This window comes from Mus caroli, chromosome 17 (assembly GCF_900094665.2).
Source record: "Mus caroli chromosome 17, CAROLI_EIJ_v1.1, whole genome shotgun sequence".
NCBI classification, from domain to species: Eukaryota; Metazoa; Chordata; class Mammalia; order Rodentia; family Muridae; genus Mus; species Mus caroli.
In genome coordinates this window covers 43,827,889-43,838,001 of record NC_034586.1, presented here as the reverse complement: position 1 = coordinate 43,838,001, position 10,113 = coordinate 43,827,889, and the positions used below count along the sequence as shown (strand labels likewise).

Sequence of the window (10,113 nt, the reverse complement as noted above, 5' to 3'; positions counted from 1 at the left end):
AAAAAAAAAAAAAAAAAAAAAAAAAAAAAAAAAAGTATTTTCAATGTCAGTAGATCAGTAGCCAGCATAACCCACACCGCTCCTAGCTTCTTGTCCCCTAGGTGGGAACAAACAACCTAAATATTCATTTCCTCGGCCTGAATTCCTCTAAGTGGCTATTCTGGGAATTTCAAATTCTTAGAAAACATCCCAGAGGGGTTTTTGGTGGTTGTGTCTGTCCTTTAACTCAGAAGAGATTTTCTAAAAGACTCATGGAGCAATTCACATAGAAAGACTTTAATAGTTCTTAAAAATGCAGCCCTAGGGAGGATGGCTCAGTGGGTAAAGTGGCGGCTGCAGAGGCAGAAGGACCCTGAGTTCAGATCTCCATCACCCACCTAAGACAAACGAAACAATAAACACGATGGCATGCGGCTATAGTGGAGCACAGGGAGGCAGAGACAGGAGGATGGGTTCCGGGAGATCACTGGCCAGCCACTGAATGAATGAGCTCTGGATTCAGAGAGAAATTCTGTTTCAAAAATTTAAAGTGAAAAGGGCCAGAACGAGGCCTGGGACAGATGGGGACACATGGTAAGGGCATATGCCACAGAGACTGTCAACTTAAGTTTGACCTCCAGAACCCACAAAGTGGAAGCAGAGAATCAACTCCCACAAGCTACCCTCGACAGCCACACATGCGCAGGGGTACACATATACACAAATAAAAGTCAAATGAATAAATAAGATAAATAAGGTGACAGGGCACCTGAGGAGAAGACAGGCAACACTGACTTCTGGCTTGCTTATGCGCACACGCATGCGCATGCGCGTGCGCGCACGCACGCACGCACGCCCATAGCACACTGATAAGCATACCAGTAATGCAATCAGGCTGGTTTTAGTCCCTTTCCGGACGGGGTGGGGGTAAAGAGAAAAATCTCAACTATATTTTAACCTCACCAGTTACTCTCCAATATGAAAATCTAAAAATACGGTTAACCCACAAGATCCTTTAAGATTGTAGCCTTCCCACAAGATCTCTGAGGACTCCAGCCCTCTTCCCTGTTTCAGCCACACAGTTTCGTGAGTTCAGAAATGAGCAGGGCTTGTGTGGCTCCAGGGCAGGTCTGGAGCACCTGTTTGGATCCTTATTTTTCTGGATCGATACCCAAAGTCAATAAAACCATCTAGAGCTTTCTCCCAAAAAGCCCAGAGTGGCAGTCCAGGTCCCGGAAGTCACCATACACCGTCAGTCAGTAAGGACCCTATCACCACTCGCAGGATTGCAATAGCCCACCCGTGAGCTCACAGCTCATCAGGCAAGGTCACACTAAGCTTTGAGGGTCCCCTTCGCCTCCCCAAAGCTACCTGCTGCCCGGGAACAACAGCGTTAACTAACCTCAAGCTCGACTAAGCATTAGATCATCCAGCCAGCTGGCTGGAGAGGAAACTTCGAAGATGAACTGAAATTATTTTGGGTGCCTGAAAGTACAAGCTCCCTCTACAGCAGCATGTATAATTAGGATTTTTTTTAATAAATCTACAACAGGGTTGGAGAGGTGGCTCAGCAGTAGTGAAGGGCACTTACTGCTTGCTCCTGGCAGACTAACGGAACTTTATTCCCAGCACCCACTAGGAGGGTCACCACTGCCTATAACTGCAGCTCCAGGGAGCCCCATGCCTCTGGCCTCGGCAGGAATCTGCACTCACATGTGCACATACCCACATGCAGACTCACGCACAAAAACACAATTAAAAGTATTTTTAAAAAAATCCATAAGACATAAATGAATGAGGGACTCTACACCAACAGCAGGCTTTCCTAAGAAATGGCTTTTACAGGTTGGCACAGTTGCCAGGCCGCTCAAGCGCCTTTGTGGAATGCCAACGTACAAATCCATTTCTCCAGGAGAAGACAAAAAACAGAAGTTAATCAACTCGCCCCGAGTCCATGAAGCAATTTGGCCGTTGGCCCAGGAAGACAGTGTCAAGAGCTCTGGGTTCTCACTCCACGTGACTCTAGAATAAAGCTGGAACCCAAAGAGCTATCCTTCTAAAAGTAATAATAATAACCTCCATATGGAGAAACGGCGAGAAATTGGTACCCTATCCGTTTTCAGATTCACCTTGGCCTGTCTTGAGCATACAGCCACCTTAGAAGTTCTGTCACGTTAGAAATGCCCACAAACTCAAACCAACTACTAAATATAAACAATTTTAGCTCTTCTCACCCCATCAGCCTCTTGGCAAATTCTTCTGTGCACCACCCCACCCCGCCTAGTGGGAGAAAAAAACAATACTTTGTGTTCTTACGATAAACCCATACATCAAAGAAGAAAGAGAAAATTCTAAATAAGCTTTGTTTTCCGTGTCTGCACATTTTTATATACGAGGCACGGAACACAACACCCTCTCCTCTCTCCCCTCTTTATAATTTAAACTCTGAACTCAACAAATAGCACAGGCCCAGGCCGGTTAACAGAGTGCTCTCTGCACAGCTGCTAGACGGACTCTTTCCACAGTAGGCTTCTGTCAGTGCTCTCTGATATTAGCACATGCCTGCTACGTGGATGCCTGCTTACCAAGCTGTGAAAAGACCCACGTTCACCCTGGAACCTACAAAATTAATCTTCTCTGTGCCTATAATGCATAAAGCAAAGGCGCCTTCCCTCCCTCCCCCTCTCACCCCCCCCCACATGTCAGGCTACCTTCTAAACAATCAGTTGGCGAAAATGGACATGCCTGAAAGGGCGGGGCCCAAAGGGGTGTGTCACTCCGGGTATCAATTCCTGTAAATCAAATCCTGACAATTGTCACAATATTTTAAAAAGAATGAATTATGATTCTTGGGCCTTCAAGCCTTTATTACCACGAGAACATTCTCAGTTGAATGGCAGGGGGGGGGCGCTACTGTGACTTGATTAATGGCCAAAAGCGAGACAATAAAATAAATGTTAAGGGGGGGGGGGGGGGAACCATTCTTAGCTCCCAGGTTAGACATGTAAATAATTCCACCCTGGAATAAACACACATGAGGAATTCTTATTTACTCTCCGAGCGTATACACCCAATCAGACTCAGCTGCTAGCCCAGTTAAAGATAACAGCTAGTTTGTTTAGCTAATGCCTAGTTGGGAACATGTGATAGGTGGCACTAATAATTCTAACTCAACTCAAACTGCCAAATATTAATCCCTTGATTCTGAAGCCTGATGGGAGGAAGGAGAGAAGGAAAAACAGACTGTTTATCAGTAACATAAGGGGGGTGTTGTTGTTATTGTTTTGTTTTGTTTTGTTTTTAACCCATTTTCCCTTTCTAAACTCAAAACCTGTTTACAGAACTCAGGAAAGCTTAACCGACTTTAGTTAACCCCAGTGTTGGGTGGTTATGCCTTATCCCTACTAACCAGTTCCTGGCCAGACCCCCTGGTGCTCAAATTCTCCTGGCCAAGTTCAACTCCCCACACCAGCACCCATCAAAGTGAAAGTATCTGCAGAACCCAGTAGGCTGAGCGCCAAGAAAGACCAGGAGAGGCAAAGACTGCTGGTTTAACTAGCTAAGTGCTGGCTCCTCCAAGCATCTTGTTGGAGAGGGCCACAAAGCACACTTCCCCACAGAACTCCTTAAATGAGAAGTACCGAGGGTGCAAAAGATTGTCACTGCCTGGGACAATGTAAAACTCCTTTCTTTCTTTCTTTCTTTCTTTCTTTCTTTCTTTCTTTCTTTCTTTCTTTCTTTCTTTCTTTCTTTTTTAAAATCACCTCCACTGCCTGAGGAAAAGGCCAAGGAAACTGCTTCTCCCAGGCATGCTCTGCTGACGTCTTGGGCCATGCCTGAACTGGTCATGTCGAAGCATGACTTCCACACACTTAGCAAGACCGTCCAGGACCACGAAAGACCAAGCACTGACTACAACACAAACACTTCACTTACCAAAGCAACATTTGTCTGAGGAGTTTGACAGCAAGCTGACTCTAACCTGCCCGGAACCCCAAGGCATTTTTTTTTCTTCTTTAACCCAAGGATGGCGGGCTGCAAGCTCCAGCCAGGCGCTGGCCAGAGGCTGCCTGCCAGGTGCTGTCAGCCTGCCTCGGTGGGTTAAAACCGTGCTTTGGTTTGTAATTTCTGCTTCTTCAGCCCACCAGCAGTAACTTCCCAGACTCCCAGACTGAAGTTGGGGAGTGAAGAGGCAAGTTCGCCTGCTTATACACTTCTCCCACCTGGGTGGCCACACTTACTTCTGGGGACTACCCAGCCCCCACAGAGCCCGCAGACTCACATATATACACATATGCATCATGTCAAAAACCCCAAAAGACACATCCCTAGGGTCCTGCGGTTTCTTGGCTGGAAGAATGGAGGCTTTATAATATACCAACCTTCAATTTCAAACCCACCACCGACACCCTTTAAGCTGGGGTTTGCCAGTTACACCGCCCACCTCACCCCTCCCCCTTTGCTGGGATGCTATGAGCCCGGAGAGGGAACAGGGAAGAAGGCGAGCAGGGAAAAGGCCCTGCTAACGTACTGAAAGTAAAGAGGCCGCGGGAGACTTGTCGTTCTGTGTCCCCCGCAGGCTTCCCTCCACACTCCACCCCCATCTTCTTACGGAGCATCCCTCCTCCCAACTATTTTTTTTTTTAAATGAAACTTAATAAGCTTTTCGCCTACCTTGGCTGTTTCGGCAACAAGTGCCTGGGCAATCCGACAAGACGACCAATCTCCACTTGGGGGGGTGAGATGGGGGGCGAGCCGAGCTGATGGAATAATTTCAATATTAATTTATGTCAGCCGCCTTCTCGCAGCTACTCATTTACAGTACTGCCCTCAGCCTGTAAACAAATATCGCTCCGCCAGGAAACATACTCCCCAGATGCAAGCCCCTCTCCCAAAGCAGGGAACCTGGCCCCTCGCCCCTCCCTCCCACAGCACGGCCCCCTCCCCCCTGAGTCCCGGGTGGGAAGCTCAGGGCTTTCTAAAGCACCAACTCACCACCTTCAGCCACCACCCCAGCAAGAAACTTACTCGGTCCGGTCTACGCCTCAACCCTCCCTCCAGGAAATCTCCTCTCCATATGTATTCAACCTCCCCGCAGGAAATCTACTCCCCCCTCCCCCCTTCTATATACATGCACACCCCTCTCCTCCTCACGCGCCCTCCCCGGCCAGAAACTTACTAGCTAGCAAGCAAGCGTGCAGGCTCTCTCGTTCTTGGAAACTTACTCCCAGATACAGCACCAATAGCACCCCTCTTTCCCCCCCTCTCCCAGGCCCTGCTCCCTTCCTTGCCCTCCAACTCCAAACTCTCCGCATCCAGCCACTCTCTCCCTCCCCGGTGGAAATTTGCAGCGCCGGGCTGCGCGCGTGCATCCACCCTCCTCCCCTCCAGGAAACTTACTCCCCATCTGCATGCACCGCCTCTCAGCCATCGCTTAGAGGGAAGGGGGTGTGCTGGGGAGACAGAAATACATATGTATCTCTCGCCCCTCCCCCGGCCGCAGCCCACTCAGGGCCGAGCAGCGCTAACCTGGCCTTACCTTTTTGCATGGCCCCCTCCCCGAGCCCTCCGGATCCGCTCCCCAGCACCCCAACCCACCCCTTTTCACCCATCACCCACCCCTAGCAACCGTTCCTAAGCTCCTCTCGGCCTTTTTTTTTTTTTTTAAATCCAGGATGCAAATTCCTCCCCTGTCAGCAAATCGACTGTCAAATTATTTTCTTGCAAAAGGAGAAAGGCGGGGTGGAGTGGGGGGGGGGTCAGAAAAGGGGGGGGCAGACAGGCGGGTAAAAGAGGGAGAGGGACAGAGGAGGGGAGAGATATCCCTCCGCAGAGCTGGGGCTGGCGGCGGGCGGGGAAGCAGGAAGTAAGGTGTCCAGCGCGGCGGGTTCTCCGCCGCGGCCCCCGCCCGCCGCCCCTGTCCCCCGGGGCGCCGCGCTCCGGCAGGCGCGGGCCGCCCGGTGCATTGTTCGCAGCCTTTCCCTAGCCCGTGCACGGACGACTTTTTTTTTTTTCTTTTCCGCGCTCCACGTAGTGTATGCGTGAGCTTGCACCTTTTGTAAGCTGGCGAGTCTCTGAACAGGAGAGGATGGGACCACGAGCCTAGGACCTGTCAGTCCTCGGAGTGTAGCAGAGACTCGGATCCCAGGAGGGGGTGGGGGACTCGAGGCCCCCTTGGAGTGGGAGGGGTGGGAGAGCAGCTTGGTGGCCGGGAAGCTGCGGCCTTCCCACTCCGGACCCATTGCAGGATTGCTTCCTGCGTCGCAGTCGCGGTTATTGTAAAAGGCGCGTTGCAAATCTAACGACTCGGGCTGGGAGATTTTTGTTGTTGTTTATTTAAGGATTTGCAAAGATACCAAGATCCAGGCAGGCTGCAAAAAGGATTGTGCCTCGAACCCTCACCGCCACCACCGCATCCCCGGGTCTTTCTAGGGCCTGGGGGTGCTCCCAGGAAGGGATCTGCGGGTTCTGGAGAAGCTCGCGCCTCCATCCTCTGCCCCTTGGGGGCGGGGAGAGGTCTCCATCTCCGCTGGGTCTGGGAGGGATGTTGCCTAGGAGAGAGGCGGGCAGGAGGGAGGGAGGAGAGGAGGGGGCGCGGGTGCGGCCCTGCGTCCGCCCCTCGCCGTGCGCCATGACTGTGGAACGTGGTGCCGGGGAGGAGGGCCCGCCGCCGGGGGGCCGCCCGGGGCTGCTCGGCATTGGTTGCAGAAACCCGAGCCCTGAAGTCGCTCCCCCTCCTTGGGCTTGTCTCCTCCTCCTGCTCTGCGGGGGAAAACCGCTGCACCCAAACGGAGAGCAGCTGCGAGCAAGGGGGCAGGGCGCCGGCTGGCAGGCTAGCCAAGGGTTCGAACCCCCCTCGGGGGGCTCTGGCTGGCCTCGGAAATGGAAAAGGATCCGAACAAGACCTCGTCCCGGGTCTGCAGATCAGTCCAGGTGCTACGACCTTAGGCCAACATCCCCGGCATCTCCAGCCATCTCCGTACTTCTTTTCTAGTCTGAGGAAACGTGCACCAAAGATAGTTCAACTAAACCAGCCACCCGGCGCGGAGATCTAGACTTCAGTGCTGGAGGATCTGTAGGACAACAAGGTTTTTTGGTTGTTTTTTTTTTTCCCCCACGAGGAAAAGTTACCATCCTTTCCCTCCCCTGTGTGGAGTAATCGTTGTGCCCTTTTCTCCTCAAATCTGGCGCGAGATAAGCCACTGTCCCTGACCCACCCCACCCCCACTTGGGCTCCGGGTGTGGACAGGGCGGGAGAAAGACTATATGGAAGCTTAAAGCATGAGGTCATGGGTTGAAGAAGCTGCTGCCAAAAGCCGCGGAGGCGGTGTGTATATGTGTGTTGTGTGTGTGTGTGTGTGCGCGCGCGCGTGCGTGGGTGGGTAGGTGGGTGGGTGTGTTTGGAGGGGTAACGGTTCTCCATCTTCAGCACTGGAAAGCCCTCTCATCTAGTCCTATAAATTCTAAAACACCTGAACCAGGAAGACCCTCTGAAAGAAACAGAAAGAGGCTCGGGTCTGTTTTCTCTCAGTGACCCTCTGGCCCTGGACCGGGTCCTTTCGACTAAGCAAAGAGCCAAGGACAGCGAAGAGGAGCAAAGCTTGCTCACCCTTACCTTGCCAATCCTCTGCTTCCATTAAGACTGCCGCCCTTACTAAGACACTAGTGTCCCACACCGCAGCTTACCACCTTTTAAACCCTGCAAGTCCCTCCTAGTTGGTCTCAGATAAAGTAGATTCTGAAGCAACCCCACCCGCCTTGCGCGGGGAGTGGGGTGGGGTGGGGGGCGTAGTTCATCCCTGCAGCCCTCTCTTCCTTCAGTCAAAGCCTTGCCACTGCTTTGTTCCAGAGGGGGGTGGCCTCCCTAACCATTCACCTACTTGATTTTACTAGACCTTTTTGGACCTTCAGTGTTCCAGTCCACTTCCCCTATCTCCAAGAACCCTTCTAGAAGTTACACCTTCATCTCTGACTCCCTGGAGTTGGCGGGCCTTTCTCCAGACCTTCTAGCAGCCAGGCAATCACAGAACTGGCCCTAAGGAAGGCCCTTTGCTAAGCTTGAGAGCCACCACTGCCCCAGGGCCTGACGGTTCCCTGAGCGAGTTGGCTTGGATTCCTCTAGAGACCTTGGAGAAAGCATCGCCCTGCCCTTCCTACAAACCTGAGTCTCTCCACCTCCAAAGGTCAGCACTCACACCCACAGAGCACCAAGAGACAAAAGATCTCCAAACAAAAGCTCCTCCCTGGGGCAGATAAGAAACCCCAACAGATCAGAAGTTCCAGGCTGCAGTTAAGTAACTGGCCCCGGGTCATAATACAGACCTTTACCACCCAGGTTTGCAGGGGCTCCTAGACCACAGGCTGCAGAAGGCTTCATGCAACTGCACGGCCACCTTCAAACACCACACTTATGTGATCCACAAGTTCACCGGGAGCAGAGAGTGTCGCTGAAGAGAGTTAGCCCAGAAGATCTTGAGCAAACTCCCTCTCTCTGGAACAATGGCACATACAATAAATTGACAAGGTGAGGCTTGACCAACTTAATAGTTACAAGCCTTAGAAAACCACTGCAAAAGCCCTTGTTTGTTTTTAATGGAATCCTATAGTCCTTCTCTCTCTCTCTCTCTCTCTCTCTCTCTCTCTCTCTCTCTCTCTCTCACACACACACACACACACACACACACACACACAGGAAAAAATTATGTCCCCAGAACCTGAAATTATTTAAGCAAAATTATCTTTGGCCTAAATGATTGGAAAACACCAATAAAGATAATAGAAAGACCACAATGAAATCATTTTTTTAAAAGCCTTTGTTTAATGTGTGTATGGTGGGAACATGGAGGCCAGAGCACCACTTGTTTGCAAATGGTTCTCATCTTCCACCAAGTGGGATCCAGGGACTGAACTCAAGTCAGGAGTCTTGGTAGGAGGTACCTTTACTGACTGAGCCTGCTCACTGGTCTTGATCAAGGAAGTCAACTTTTAAAGGCGATCTGCCGAGTGACCTACCTGACCCCCTACAAGCACTGTGGCTTTCTGGCGGTTTCGGCACAGCTCTGCAATGAAACTCAGTCTGTATTACCATTTACTCAAGTTGTGGTTGTTTGGTTGGTTGGTGACAGGGTAATACTATGTAACCCTGGCTAGCCTGAAATTTTCTATGCAGCCCAGACTGTCCTGGAATTCACAGAAATCCACTTCCTATGCCTCCCAAGTGCTGGGATTCAAAGCATATGCCACCACACCCTGATAGGATTTATTTTTTTTTAATGAATCAAAGGGTGGGAGAGATGGCTCATGGGTTAAGAGCATTGATGCCCTTTCAGAGACCTGGGCTCAATTCCCAGCACCCAGGTGGTGTTCTACAACCATCTGTAACTCCTGTCCCCGGGACCCGACACCCTCTTCTGATCTCCATGGCTCTGCCCACGTGTGGTACACTGACATGCATGGAGGCAAAACATCCATACATATAAAATAAAAACAAAATGAAAAGACAGAGAGAGTCAGAGAGAAGATGGCTACTATCAAAATATCAGGTCTTTAAACTGAATTGAGCTGGGTACAGCCTGCCCTCTGGAGACTGAAGCTGGCAACCACTGTACAATAGTGGAAGTGGTTGTCAAAGCTGTTAGGTCTTGATTGTCAATTCTCAGCACTAGTCCTCGTGGTAAAACTTGCTTAAATGTAATTATTTCTCTTCCTCCTCCTCTTCTTCTTCCTCCCCTTCTCCTCCTCCTTCTTTTCCTCCTCTTTCTTAGGCTTAATTCAAGTTCAAATGAACAACCAGAAGGTCTCTTCCTCACACTGTCCCCATCCTCTCTGTTTTCCCTGAGCAGAAGCAAGCAAATTCACAGGTGGAAGATATGCCGAGCTGTCTTCCAGTGGAGGCCATGCAACACTCTTTGGACACCTATTTCAGTCTTTATAACCAGTGCTCCTTTTCCAGCCCTGGCAGAGCCACTGCCCTACATACACACACACCACACACATACACACACCACACGCACACACACCACACACACACATACACACACCACACACACACCACACACACACACACCACACACATACACACATCTCACACATCACACCACACCACACACACCGCACACACCACACACACACACA

At 50.9% G+C, this 10,113-nt stretch overlaps 1 protein-coding gene across 4 annotated transcripts in view; it reads right to left on the bottom strand.

Annotated features, from left to right (window-relative positions):
• Trerf1 (transcriptional regulating factor 1) overlaps positions 1-5,272 on the bottom strand; it is a 225,493-nt gene extending 220,221 nt beyond the window's left edge. For all 4 annotated transcript variants that reach the window (XM_029471314.1, XM_029471315.1, XM_021149160.2 and 1 more), the window contains exons 1-2: positions 5,159-5,272; positions 4,654-4,739 (exon numbers count right to left, since the gene is read on the bottom strand). The gene's annotated coding sequence lies outside the window, so the exon portion shown is untranslated. The remainder of the gene's footprint in view (positions 1-4,653; positions 4,740-5,158) is intronic.
• Positions 5,273-10,113: the final 4,841 nt, after the last annotated feature.